The sequence below is a fragment of the Pteropus medius genome, unplaced genomic scaffold, assembly GCF_902729225.1.
Source record: "Pteropus medius unplaced genomic scaffold, Ma_sr-lr_union100, whole genome shotgun sequence".
In the NCBI taxonomy this organism is placed as follows: domain Eukaryota; kingdom Metazoa; phylum Chordata; class Mammalia; order Chiroptera; family Pteropodidae; genus Pteropus; species Pteropus medius.
This window is the reverse complement of record NW_024340849.1, coordinates 32613329-32623856: the sequence shown is the minus strand read 5'-3', so window position 1 is coordinate 32623856 and position 10528 is coordinate 32613329. Positions and strand designations below refer to the sequence as shown.

General features: G+C 30.4%; 1 pseudogene; it reads right to left on the bottom strand.

The window, feature by feature from the left end:
• Window positions 1–2215: 2215 nt before the first annotated feature.
• Window positions 2216–2334, bottom strand: LOC120589858 (uncharacterized; annotated as a pseudogene).
• Between the last annotated feature and the right edge of the window lie 8194 nt (window positions 2335–10528).

Below are 10528 nucleotides of genomic sequence, written 5' to 3'. Positions count from 1 at the left end.
ATTTTTCTCATCTGAAAAATGGAGATAAGAATCGACCCTAAATCATAAGGGCCCAACACATACATAGTAGGCAGTCACTAAATATTTGTGACTATTATTATCTCGAAAATTCGAATGATCTCTTTTTTTTAATTCTATATGCCTTGTATTTTTACATTTTGCTCTATTTGAATTCCGTAGCCAATAAAAATATGTAATAGTTATGTATGCTCTTTATGGCAATTAAAATGTTTCTGCTATGTTCTGTCTATTGTATTAAAATATTTGGTGTTGATAATGAGTTTTATTAAGTGAAATGAAGCATACAATCATATTACAAACATGAAGAGAAGCTGAAATTTAACCAAGCCTTATTTATATTGTGTCCTAGCCTAATAGTTCAATATTAGCATGAATTTAAAAAAATATTTTTTCACATTTATTTACAATACATGCTAAATTTGTTCATTTCATTTTAACTTCCACACCATGTCTCTAGTCCAAGCCACCATTATCTCCCACCTACATGATTGCAACAGTCTCCTAACTCATCTCTCTGCCTTCACTATTGGGACCCTTTAATCATTGTCCACACAGAAGTCAGAGAAATGCTTTCAAAACACAAAAATGTTTGTGCCACTCATTTTCATAAAACTTTCAGTGCTTGACCATTATATTCACAATCAAATCCAAAGACCTCATTAAGCAGTCAGGCCCTGCAGGTTTGTCAATCTCATGCCTTGCTATTGGCGTTCTTGCTGGACCTTCTTTCATTCCTTGAACTGGCCAAAACCATAGCATTCAGAACTTTTTGTAAAGATATGCCTGTCAGATTATTTTTTTAATGTGTGTCTGTCTCCCCCACTAATCTAACAGTTCTAGGAGAGGAGTGTTGCATCTATATCATCCGCTCTTATGGCCTCAGCACCTTGTATAGTGCCTAGCCCAACTAAATGATGTGTGATAAAGATTTGTTCAAGAAATGAATATTAGTTAGGAGTTTCCTAAGTGTAAGATACTATGCTAGGTACTGAGATATAAACGAATTTGAGAGAGTGTCTATCTTCAATGATCCCTGAGTCTAGTGTAGGAGATGAGAAGTAAATAAATAGTTAGAACACTTAAAAGTCTTCTACCAGAACAAAGCATAGGGTGCTCTGAGAGCAGAAAGATGTCTCAAGAGAAATAATTCTTCAGCTGAATCTTGAAGGATAATAGAAAGTAGGCAAAGAAGGAGAGGAAAAGGTACAGTAGGTAAAAGAATCCATGGACAAAGGTGTGGAGTCATGCAAATGCAAGGAAGATGCAGAGTGGTTTGGGAAGTTGGACAAGAAGGATAAATAAAGCAAGACATATATCAATGTTAATTTTGATCTCTTCATAAATAAGAAAACATCTCATGAGGACCTTATTATAATTCCATTTTTATATTTATTATTTATAATTATTTCCAGAAAAGTTAATCATTTACCTAAGGTCCACTAAGGTCCTTAGTTAATCATTTACCTAAGGTCCAGCTAAGCAATATACCCAAGATAAGAAGATATATACAAGTACTTTTGTTGTTGTTTACTCCAAAGCTCACATTTTTTTAAGGAAAGGTGGATTTTGTATTAAAATATTAATATTAGTAGTATAATTATATAAATCTTCACTATTACTCATTGTACTAAAATTACAAATCAATCTGCCTCTTCATTCAATTAACTCCTAAGAATGCATCATAGAAATACAGATCCATCTGTAGAGGGTGACCTACCTACATCTTCACCTTACAAGACCGTATAATTTGCTTTAAGATTTTTTTCCAAAAAATATTGTTTCTTTGGTTGACCTTATGCTGCTTTCATTCTCATAAAATATAAATCATAATCAATTTGTGTCTTTGATTATTTTCAAGACTTCTTTAATAGAATAAGCTAGAAAGCTTTTAAACCCTTTATAAAAAGAAAGTTTCCCAATGATACATTCCAGCTTAGATAGCTCACAGATTTGAGTGCTGTTAACAATCAGTTGTTGTTGAAACAAATGATTCCAAAACTAAAAAGATAAGGGTCTTCACTATCACATTTTGTAAAATTTAAATACCCGATTTTAAATGTAGCAGAGAAACAAAAACAAAAGAAAATCAAAATTTTCTTTCTTTTTTTTTTTTTAGGCGAGGCAACCCTTGGTTGACCTCACAGATTGCAAGGACCTTGTCAGTTTATAATCCCTTATTTTTTTTTATTATTTATGCCCACAGCACCTGGTCCTCCTATGCGGTCTTCCATCCAAGTACTAATCAGGCCCGACCCTGCTTTGCTTCTGAGATCAGACAGGATCAGGCTTGTTCAGGGTAGCATGGCCATAGACAAAATTTTCTGATCTTGCCAATTGACATTAAATAATCCACCTAAAAATGACTCTAGACTTTAAAAACTCATCGCACTCACCAAATCATTCAAGATCCTGCCTTACCCAAAACCTGCCAACTTGTCTTTGGTAGATTCTAGTGAAACTTGGTCATTCTAATTTTATTTAACTTCATAGCAAGCTAACTCAACATTAATACATAGGACTAATATGGAATGAATTACACAGATGAACATACACACACATATATACACACATAGCCACACGTAACCAACAAATTCTCATGCCAATGTCTCAGATATACTTATCTAACTTTATGGGTTTCATTTCATTTCATTTCATTTTGTTTTTCACGTGAGCATAAATACAGTGGTGAAAGCTCAAATACAAATGTTTTGTCTTTGAGCAAATTCAAATAAATTCCATCAGGGTCTCATAACAATGGAATCTTATATGTAATGCCTCTAACAGTATACCAGACAGTCGCTTAGTAACAAACACTTTCTGAGTTTTTTCAAATGGGATCATACTGTGGGGCGAGTTAAAAATCAAGATAAACTTCTGTACAGGAAATCTGGAAGGTAATAGTTATTTCACAAGAAGTCTTTGCTGCAGAGATCTTTTGAATTAGAAAAAATAAACTACCAGATCAAAACAGTGAACACAATATTGTAACATTAACCTGAAGTCTCAGCAAAGGGCAGCTTACCTTAATTGATTATCAGTATTGGCTATTTTCAGCTTACCATTGCTGTCATTGCTTAACTTCTTTCTAAAACTAAACTTTAAGATTGTGTAAAAAGCCAAAATTTCCTTTGAAATATAAACTAGTATTTTTTATATCGGTCATCCTAATCTGACTTGATGCAATTCAAAAGGTAAGGTAAAGCAAATAAAAATTTAGTTTTTAAAAAATGTATAAATATATTCTGAGGTTTTTGTTTTGTTTTTGTTTTTTGTTTTTTGGGTTTGGGGTTTTTTTTGCCAAATAACCTAAAATATGTTATTTGTGCTGTTTTCAGCATTATACATACATTTTGACAATATTGTGAATGGATCAATCAAGTCTTGACTGTGTATTACCTTTGAAAAGAGAAAACCAGAAATTTTTTAACTTGATTGAAAACCTCTGGAACAATTATTTAAATGATACTTTAATGGAATGCACTTTGAATTCACTGAAAAAATTGCATATCTTTTTACATTCACATGAAGCCCTAAGATCTACATTAGGCCTTTAACTTTTTACAGCTAAAGAAAGTCCTTGGTAGGAATGTACCACACTCAATTTATGATTCACAGGGATAACTGACATTATGTATTCTTTACAGTTGAGGAAGAATTTATTGTTTCATGCCAGGACTACCAATGTAAACAAAGTTTGTCTCAGCTAATGAAGAATGATCACTTTAGAATAAGCGATAACAATTTAATCTCTGATTTTGAATGTATAAATTTAAATAATATATATATGCACATAAATATGTTATATATGTGTGAAATAACAATTTAACCTTTGATTTTGAATGTATAAATTTAAATAATATATATGCACATAAATATATGTTATATATGTGTGACATATATGTATATGCATGTGTGTGTTTTATAAAAATACAAATGTAAAGAATGCATATAGTATGCATATATGCATATAGTATTGAAACATTTTGTGTTTCTCTTTTCTTTTACTAAATTACATTCCACTGTTCCAAATATATAGTCTTATAATGTATACTCTAATGGATTAGGCACCCCTTAGAATAAAGTTAGTCTTTTAGGCTGAGAGTGTAGTAGCTAGTGAGGTAAAGATCCATGACCTCTTTGGATCACTGGACTGTCACATAGAACACACAACTCCAGGAAGTCAGAGTGGATTTCATTATCCACTAGCTATTAAAGTTAATAAATCGTTCTCCCTAACACCCTCAAATAATAATAATAATAAAATGATAATTCATCCTAATCTATAAATCAGTCCATTTATTTTTGATGTTTATTTTCATTCAAAATTTTAGTTTGCTTGCATTGACTGGTACAATAAATACATTGATAATGTTAGAAAATCATTTTAGAAGTGGGACAGAAAAATAATTCATTAGAGAACACTTAGTATATATTGCTTGGTTTTGGACATTTTACCATCCTCTTCTGTTTATTGATCCAGAACTCCACAATAATAAGCTAAGAACATTGGATAATAACTCTTTCCTCTTAGGCGACTGAGAGCGTTACTGCAAGTGCCTAAAAGACATAATATACTTCTCAAACTTTCTAATTAATCACGTATCCAAATCATAAATTATACTAAATTGCAGAGTCAGAATCCTAGATCCTGTGAGAATCTTAGAAGTCATCTATTCAAACCTCCCACCAGATGAAGCAAATGGAAGCAATGGTTAGTCCTCAGAATGATTAACTAGCTCATTAGTTTTATAATTACCCCACATATCTCATCTCAGTTCTATTCTGTATTATTCCATCCTCTTTAAAACTGTCCTTGTCACTTCCTTTGACAATATAGTTTAAACATCTGAGTTTCAAATCTATTCATCTATAATTATTTTCAAATAATAAAAATAAATCAAAATAATAAGATTGGAATTTACATTATTATTTCAATGCCAAGATCTGCTTAATAGTTGATTTCTTATTAGTAGTTAGTAGTAGGAGATGCCTAGTATTCAATTTCTGAATCTAGTACAGTAAAATGCTAGAAACATGGAAATAGAGATACATTGCAATTCTGACAGAGATGATTCATTCTGCTCTCAGGGAAAATTTACAATGACATTTTGCCCCATTATGGGAATGTATTTGTTTTTCCCATCTCTCGATATTGATTTACCTTAACTTTTGGATTACTTTAGATTGAATTACATTGAACTAAAGGTAAATTTTCACTAGGAATTTTATACTAACTTTTAAATCAAAGTGTGAAATAACTGCAATGAGATAGTGAATTGATAACATAAATATAATTACCGTTCTAATAATTATTTTTAATTATTTATAATATTCACAATAATGTATATGATAATTATGTCTTATATTTTTAAATTGTAATAAATTAAGAATTAGTTCATTATTGTCCTTGATTATAGTAGTATCATTTTTCAAAATGAGAATAAAACTATAATTCATAATAATAAAGCATTTTACTGCCATAACTTGTATAGAATATGATATTCAGAGTTCAATTCAATGACATAATTTTTCTTGGTTAAAACCAATGACACTTATTAAATTATTATTAACTTTATATATACATAATATATATACACACAATTTATAAGTGAACAATGAAAAGAAATTTATAAATAACCTGTAATTTTAAAAAGACGACTGCTTGATCATTTACACAATATCCTGAGAAATCTGACAAACTACTCTTTAGAAAATTGATTTGGAACTGGAAAATAGAAGACAAGAACATTGGTATGAGCAGCTCATGAGACCTATAAGACCTAAATATTGATTTGATTACTATCAAAACAATGATCAGCAGCACATAATACAAAATAAATAAGAGAAATTTTAGTTGAAAAGATTAGCATTTAAATAATAGATGAACTTTACAAAGTAAGATGATTCAGATTAAAAAAACTATACTGCAAGTCTGTGTTTAGCCCCAACCACATTAATAAAATCCTTTTAACATCCTGTGAACTATAGCAATATAGAGAAACAGGTCACAGACTGTGTCAAAGCACTAAATATTTTATTTCCCTTCCCTTTGAATAATATCTTTCTAGTGCCATAGGTGAAACTTCCCATTATTTCATCACTTTAAGTCTGAGGAGTAAGAAAGCCAAGAGAGGGAAAAAAAATATAAAGAGGAAAGAAGATCATGAGAGCTGAAGAAAAGACATGATATCTAAATACTGTCTTCTTTCCTTACTTTTTTCTCTCTCCTCTTTTTCTTCTAGAAATCACATTTGCAGCTGAATGCTAATTCCTTAGTAGAAATAGCAATAAACAAATCCAGAATTTATTTGTGTTTTGTTTTTTTCAGAAACATGAGAAAGAGAGACAAAAAAGAGACAGACAGACAGACAGACAGAGATAGAGAGAAGGAAATTAACTGAACAGAAGTCAAAGAAGGAGATCAGGAACAAGACGGGGATGTCTACTCTTGCCAATTTTATTCAGCTGTAAGTCCTAGCCAGAACAATTAGGCAAGAAAAAGAAATAAAAGTTATCCAAATCTGAAAAGAAAAAGTAAAATCATCTCTATTTGCAGATGATATGACTTTTATATGTCATATGCAAATAGAGAAAACCCCAAAGACTCCATTAAAATACTGTTAGAACAAATAAACAATTTCAGTAAAGTTGTAGAATATAAAATCGATATACAAAAATATGTTGTATTTTTACATATTATCAACAAACTATTAGAAAGAGAAATTAAGGAGGGAAATGCCATATACAATAGTATCAAACATTAAAATTCTTAAGAAAAAATTTAACCAAGGAGGTAAAAGATCTGTACAATGAAAACTGTATGATTTTGATTGAAAAAGACACAAATAAATGTAAGCATAGTCTGTTTCTGTGGATTGAGTGAGTTAATATGTAAAAATGTTTACACTACACAAAGCAATCTATAGATTTAATGTAACCCTTCTCAAAATTCCAGAGGCATTTTTCAAAGAAATAAAACAAACAATTTTAAAACTGTATAGAACCAAAAAAGAACCCAAATAGCCAAAGCAATCATGAAAAAGAAGAACAAAGCTAAAGGTATCACATTTTTCTGATGTTTAACTATATGCCAAAGCTAATGTAATCGAAACAATATGACAGTGGAATAAAAATAGACACATAAATCAATGAAACAGAATAGAGAGCCCAGAAATAAACTCATGCTTATATGGTCAATTAATTTTTGACAAAGATGATAAAATATAATTTGGGGAAAGGATATTCTTTTAATAAAGTGTGTTGGGAAAACCACGTAGCAACAATCAATCAATCAATCAATCAATCAATGAAATGGGCCTCTGATCTTAAACCGTAAATAAAAATCAATTAAAGACTTGAACATAGGACCTGAAACCATAATATTACTAGAAGAAAACATAGGAAAAATGCTCCCTGATGTGGGTTTGGCAATGATTTTTTGATATGACACCAAAAGCACAAGTAATGAAACAAAAATAAATAAGTGTGGCTACATCAAACTAAAAGGTTTCTGCAACAGCAAAAGAAATCATCGCAAAATGAAAAGCTGGGAGAAAATATTTACAAACCATATGTCCAATCAGCATCTAATATATAAAATATACAAGGGACTCATACAATTCAATAGAAAAAACAAAAAAACAAAAAACCTCAATTTCAAAAATGGGTGAAGAATCAAATTAGACCTTTTTCCAAAGAAGGCAAACAAATGGGCAACAAGTACATGAAAAGATGCTCAGCATCACTATCAGAGAAATGCAAATCAAAACCACAATGAGATACTATCTCATTCCAATTAGGGTGGCTATTATCAAAAAAAAAAAAAAGATAACAAATACTGGAAAGGAAGTAGAGAAAAGGAAATCCTTGTGCACTTTTGGTGGAAATGTAAATTGGCGCAGCCAGTATGAAAAAGAGTATGAAAGATCCTCAAGCAATTAAAAATAGAATTAACATGTGACTCAGCAATCTCACTTCTGGGTAGCTATCCAAATGAGAAAAACACCATTATCTCGAAGAGATATCTTTACTACCACATTTACTGCAGTATTTTTTACAATAGCCAAGGATGAAAACAACCTAAGTGTCCATAGATAGATGAATGGGTAAAGAAGTTGTAGTATGTGTAGTATGTGTATATATACATATACATATATATACATACATACACATACACATTTATATATACATATAAATACACACACACACACACACAGGAATACTATTAAATCTTTAAAAAGAAGGAAATTCTGTCTTTTGCACAATGTAATTAAACCTGGAGAACATTGGAGAGCATTACCCTAAACTAAAGTCAGAGAAAGACAAATACTGCATGGTACCAATTATATGTGGAATCTCAAAAAAAAAAAAAAAAAAAAAAAAGGTCAAACTTAGAAACAGAATAGAAAAGTGTTTGCCAGGGGCTAGCAGGTGGGAGAAATAGGGAAAACTTAAAAAAATAATACAAACTTTCAGTTATAAGATGTATAAGGTATGAGGATCTAAAGTATAACATGATAACTACAGTTTGATAACACTGTACCAGCATACCTTGGACATATTGAGGGTTCAATTTCAGACCATAGCAATAATGTGAATCATAATCTTTTTGCTGCTGGAGGGTACTGCCTTCAATTTGTAAAAAAACACAACATCTGTGAAGCGCAATAAAGCAAAGTGCAATAATATACCTGTAATTGAAATCTGCTAAGAGGATAAAAAAATGTTCTCATACACCACTTTAAAAAAGGGTAAACATGTGAGTTGATGAATGTGTTATTTGATTCAATGGGGGGAATTCTTTCCTAATGTACACACATATAGAATCATCTTATTGTACACTTTAAATTTTTAACTATTTTATTTGTCAATTACACATCGATATAGCTGGAAGGAATTGATGGTTTGTTCCTGTATAGATCATCTTATTATTGACATCTTTCAACTGATCTTTTATGGCACTTTTAAGGTTAAAAAAAAGGAAGTTTTTAATGCTGTGAATTCTCAGAGCTATTTGCACAGCATTTAACTTTGTTCATAAAATAACTTTATTATAGGTTATAGGTTATTTTACTGTATACTTTTATAAAACTCAAATATGGGCTTGTCACATATTTCCTGTTTAATATTTAGCATCTGTTTCTCATCTGTGAAATGAGTTATTAATTATCTTCTCAGATTGTTTTAAAGTGTCAAATGAGGTAGCAGATGAGAAATTGTTTTCAAATTTGAAGGTCTTAATACCTGTTTAGTGATGCATCCATCTTTAAAAGCAAAAATATAGACTTAGCATAGAAAACGGCCTTAAGACTATTGGCTATGTATTGAAATTAAGCCAAATGTGTATTTATCTAGAACACATATAAGATTTGTTTTCATTCTGGTATGTTAAAATGTCCAAATACCAAAGTAACTACTTGTATACCTAAGTGACTAATGGACTAACAGAATTTTACTTGGGTATCTCAAAATTAGATTTCTTAAAATAAGGAATTTTTAAGAATTCTGACTTGGAAGAAATCTACATACATATTAGAAAACCACAACATATTAGAAGAAACATAATTTGAAATAATATTTGAAAGCCTAATAGTGCTTATTTACTTAAATAATTCACATATAGAAATGTAATAACTCAAACTTTTAAAATATTGAAAGAGAACTAGTTAGAAAATATGTAGAAGTACAAATTAGTAGCTACAAAACAGTCACAGGGACCTAGAGTACAGCATAGGGAATATAGTCAATATTATTATAATAACTATATGTAGTGTCAGATGGATGCTAGAGAAAATTATATAAATGTCTAACCATTGCACTTTATACCTGAAATTAATATAAAATTGTAATAATAAAAAAGAAGTTTATACAATGGAATTACTTCTATTTAATAATTTAAAATAGAGAAAAGGAACAAATTACCATATTGTTTTTGTACTATTGAAAAAATAAAATAAATAAAAATAAAAATCCTAAGAATTACAAAAAAAGGAAATACATATATTTATAATTTTCACTAAGCTATTTTTTAGGGTGAATATAATTCCTCAACTTAGAATTTGTGCCTATTCTATGTGTACGCTCAGGAGAGACTGTCTTTGAAGAAAGAAACTCTACCTTCAAACAGAAACTGATGCTAAGCCCCACAAAGCTGTGCACTTGGAAACAATAGAAGAGCAGAGAAAAGAGTCATATATGACTAATGAGTCTGTTGTTCATAATGGCTATCATATTTTCTCTGGCATGAATTCCCTGCTGAAACTTTTGAGTCAGCATAATAAATGTTTACTTCATTTTTATATTAACAATAATTGCTTTATCTTACCTACGACCACTGGACATTTCAACCTGGCCATACCACAGACTCCTGAAACTCAACATTGTCATAATAATTCTTATTTTTTCCTCAGACCTGCTCATTCTATTGTTCCTACCCATTCTATTACCAAATACAGTAATCATGGAATTATCTTAAATTGTCCCATATCCTCCACAGTCCATTACCAAA